We start from the raw sequence: 4962 nt of genomic DNA, 5'->3' as shown, positions 1-4962 counted from the left end.
AAATATTCTCTCCAACTCTTATCAGAATATGAAAACTTGAAGAGAGGAATGCAAGAACCTGTGCAAGATTACTACACTAGGTTCAATAACGTTTACAATGCTATTCCTCAAAATGGTAAAGTTATCCAAATCTTTGCCCCCTGACCACAAACTCAAATATGTTGAACTAATGAGAGAATTCCAAGATGCCTTTGCCTGGAGTTATGAAGACCTGAAATCATATGACACCGATATAATTCAGCATACAATACCTCTTAAAGAAAATCAAAAACCATTCAAGAAAAAACTGAGAAGAATTAACCCTGTACTACTTCCCTTAATTGAAAAAGAGATTAAATGAATGTATGAAGCATGGATAATTTCTCCTATCAGATTTTCAGAGTCGATGTCTAATCTAGTACCTACTAGGAAGAAAATAGGAGAAATCAGATTATGTGTTGATTTAAGAAATGTTAATAAGATTTCTTTGAAGGACAATTACCCTTTACCCAAGATGGATCACATTTTACAAAGGGTAGTAGGTGCTTCTAGGATTTAACTTTTGGATGGGTTCTCAGGCTATAACCAGATTCTGGTTCATCCTGATCACTAGGAAAAGGCTGCTTTTACACCACTATGGGGCACATTCAAGTATTTCAAAATGCCATTTGGACTTAAAAATGTAGGGGAAACCTTCCAAAGAGCAATGGACATATCATTTGCAAGAGAGATTCGTGATTTTATAGTTATATATCTAGATGACTTGGCTGTTTTTTCTAAATCAAATCAGCAACATTTATTAGACAAGTATTCTTAAAATGCAGAAAATATGGTATTTCTTTAAATCCTAAGAAGTCCTTGTTTGTTATAGAGGAAACAAAACTCTTGGGCCATATCATCTCCAAAGATAGCATTAGAATTGATTCTGCTAGAATAGAAGCTATACTGCAAATACCCCACCCCAGAAATGTCAAGATTTCGTAGGAAAAAGTAATTTTTTCAGAAGATTCATATCTAATTTACCTGAATTAATTAGATTTCTTAATAATATGTTGAAAAGGAATTCAAGTATTAAATGGACAGTTGAAGCCAAACAAGCCTTCGAAAAAATTAAAATGGCTTTGACTGGAACACCGGTCGTTACAAGTCCAAAGTTTGATAGAGACTTCATAATATTTTCATTTGCATCAGAACACACCATAGCAACTATTTTACTGCAAAAGGATGATCAAGGATGTGAAAAAACTATTGTCTTTTTTAGTAAAGCACTTAGGGATGCACTATTAAAATACAAAATAATGGAAAAGCAATTTTTTTCACTTGTAAAAGTTATTAAAGACTTTAGAGTCTACATATTGTACTCCCATGTAATAGCTTATGTACCAAATGTTGTTGTCAAAGACATCTTAACCCAGGATGGAATTGAGGGCAAAAGAGGTAAATGGATTGCTACTACATTAGAGTATGATATTGAAATAAAACCTACAAAGCTTATAAAATGACAGGGATTGGCGAAGCTCATGACTAAAACAAATTGTCAGGCCCTAGACATTAATGAACTGAATAATGAATAAGAGATGGTGACTCCACAAATCAGGCAGGCCTTCTTAGATTCACCTTGGTATGCTGATATTATTTATGTGCTATTAAACCTACATGCTCCTCCAAGGTTATCTAGAAAAAAGAAAAGGTTTTTAAAGATGAAAGCTTCAAAGTTTTGTATTTTAGATAATGCTCTTTTTTGGAAAAATCATGAAGGTATTCTATTGAATTGTTTATTAAAGGAAGAAGCTGATAGCGTTCTCCAAGAATTTCATGCAGGAGACTGTGGTGGACACCTTTACTGGAAATCAACTGCAAACAAAATCCTAAGGGCTGGATTTTATTAGCCAACCTTGTTTTCTGATGTAAACAAATTTGTCACTGCTTGCCATAAATGTCAAAATTTTTGAAGGCAAGAGAAAACTATTACCTTTACCCCTGAGACCAATTTCCACTGAAAAACCATTCCAACAAGGGGCCTGGACTTCATTGGAGAAATCCTTCCTCCCTCTTCTGGCCAACATAAATGGATTCTCGTTGCTACAGATTCTTTCACCAAATGGATAGAAGCCATTCCTTCTATACAAGCCAATGACACAGTGATTATAGGACTCCTAGAAACCAACATATTGTCCAGATTCGGCTGTCCTAATAAAATCATAATTGATAATGCTACAGCCTCCAAATCCAAGAAAATAATAAGTTTTTGTAATAAGTACCATATCACTTTAGGCCATTCCACAACCTATTACCCTTAGGGTAATGGTCTAGTTGAGTCTTCCAACAAAATCCTAATTAATATTATTAAGAAATTATTGGAGGAGAACAAGAAAAATTGGCATAAGAAACTTACTAATGCACTATGAGCAGACAGACTCACCACCAAGAAATCTATTGGAACTAGTCCTTATGAGTTATTCTATGGCATGGAGGTTGTATTTCCTTCATCTGTAGGAGTTCTTGTAATGAAATTACTTCAAAAACATCAGGTGGAACCTAATGATATTCAAAGGGGGATAAACTAGACCATCCATTTGCAGCCGACGAGAGAGGAAGTGTATCAAATATCCCAAGTGTTACAAGAGAAGCTTAAGAAAATATTTGATAAAATAACCAAGGCAGAAGATTTCTACCTTGGAGACAAATTTTTAAGATGGGATTCTAGGAGAGAGGATAAGGGAAAACATGGGAAGTTTAACTTCTTGTGGAAAGGACCTTTTATTATCCATGCCTTACAAGGAAACAATACTTACTATCTGAAAAATTTGGATGGCATAGAAACAGAAGAAGGGCTAGTTAATGGTCAGATGATGAAACATTACTATGATCCTACTTTTTAATGTATTCTGATTATAACACATACATACTATATCCTTAGTAATGTCACAATTTGGATTGGATAGTAACTTGTTGGAGTTGAAGCCCGAAGAGAAGGCCCTAAGCTTCAGAAGTGTTACTGTCATACATTCAATAAAGCAACAAGCAAAAGAAGATTTCAGAGCATAGTCAAAGTCATTCAGAGGCCATCTGACCTACTGTTCTCGACTTTCTACCAGGAAAAGCCATCCTCAAGTGGAGCCAATGTTATGATCCTATACCAATAGGTGTCATATTTCATGATTGAATTGATGGGCTATGTAATATGATCACACCTTTACTTTTTGAAAAGGTTTTCTATATTGTCAAAAAATCAAAAAAATTTAAAAATGTAAAGAGGGTATACCCTAAAAGAAAAATCAAAGGGTGAAAAAAATAAAATGGTCAAAAAAGTGAAAGAAAATGAAACCCACCAAAATAAAGGCCAAGGAAAGTGTGAAAGTCTAAATGCCACTACTTTTTACTCTTATGTAATAAACAGATTGTGTGAAACTTGTAACTTATTCCACAATTAATGAATAGTCAAACAACTTAAACTTGACTAGTTCATATTTTTCAATTTCTTGTTTTATAAATAGAGAATAAAATCTGACCAAACTGTTTAATCTTGGCAGATAAGTAGATAGGTAGAGTGAATAAAAGGAGGTCAACAATTTAATCTGAGCCCTTAGATGTAATAAGGTTAGACTTAGATAGATTTCTATATGTAAAAGAAAAAGTGTGATAAGGGTTTTCCAGTCCAAGTGCACCCTAATAAAGAAGAAAAAATGTTAGGCTAATGTAGGTAGGGTAGGTAGATGATGTTGCAGAATTACTTGTGATGGATAGTGTCTCTAAATGTGTTAACTCTCTCTTTTATCACAAGTGTAAGGCAGACATTACTCTTGATGAAATTGAAGCAAGACAAGGTCAAATAATTCAATTGCCTTCTCATTTTTCCCTAAAATATTTCACTAATTCCCCCTATGTACTAAGGTGTTTGAAAATTAGAGGGGCTCAGAGCATTTCTCTGACTTCTGGAGGGACCAGACCCTTGAACCAATAATTTAATAAGCCTAAAGTATTTGAAATCATCATCCATTCACTTTCATAAGATAGGATTTATGTAGGCAATATTACATAAAATCCCATCTTTATTTAAGCCTAACTTAAATATACTCTTTAAATGTTTTACTTGGCACTTTATTACATTTTCTCATATCAATTTTTAACAAATATTATATAACTCCCAATGAAAGTTCATCTTTTCCCATATTACTAAGATATACATAAAATCCCAAAAAATATTAATATCCCACCCGCATTGGTTAATTATAACCATAAGTATGTTTTAAACTGGGATTAACTAGTTAACCCGTAACTAGTTAAAAACCCCGATCTCCCGCTGCGTTAACAAGGAATTAATTAACCCCCAAGGTTACTTAAGAACCTCCCCACCTGTTCATAATCACCCCGATATGATTAATTAACTTGTTAATTAAATCTGGCCCACTGCAGCTAAAACTGTGCCATATCACTCGCCCGTCCACCGTCCGATCCCATCCCCATCATTTGACGGTCGTTATTAATATCGCGCCCCCCTTGGTGACTGCACATTAACATGCAATCACTGGGTGGTTTTCCTCTCATATCTCCACCATGCGTCATCCAATCAGTGGGATCGCTATCTCCCAGCCAAATACCACCCAATCCCAAAAGCGGTGTGATCACATATCGCTTACTGCACTCCACATATGGAAAAGTGTCATGTCTTGCTGACGATAAAAATAAACCTAAATCCCCACCAACCTTGATTTTGTGAATAAAATCAACAAAATGTCGTTTTCATTATTTCATACGACAAACTGTGTTCCCATGAAAATCAATGTCCAAGTCAACCGTTGAAGCTTTTCAGCCACCACCTAGTCAGAAAATTTGTAGCGATGTTGTTTGGAACCTGTTATCCATCCTGCCATTACACAGTTCACTTCCCCAATGTAGGTATTTACCCATTTCCACTGAAACCGTATAATTTTTGGTTTCACACTGAATATTCCACAGAAAAAGACCAATTTCACTATAAAT

This window comes from Pinus tabuliformis, chromosome 2_1 (genome assembly GCF_031772625.1).
Source record: "Pinus tabuliformis cultivar Carrire ecotype Pingquan chromosome 2_1, CPIR1, whole genome shotgun sequence".
Classification (NCBI taxonomy): Eukaryota; Viridiplantae; Streptophyta; class Pinopsida; order Pinales; family Pinaceae; genus Pinus; species Pinus tabuliformis.
The sequence above is the reverse complement of the archived record's forward strand: the minus strand, read 5'-3'. Positions refer to the sequence as shown.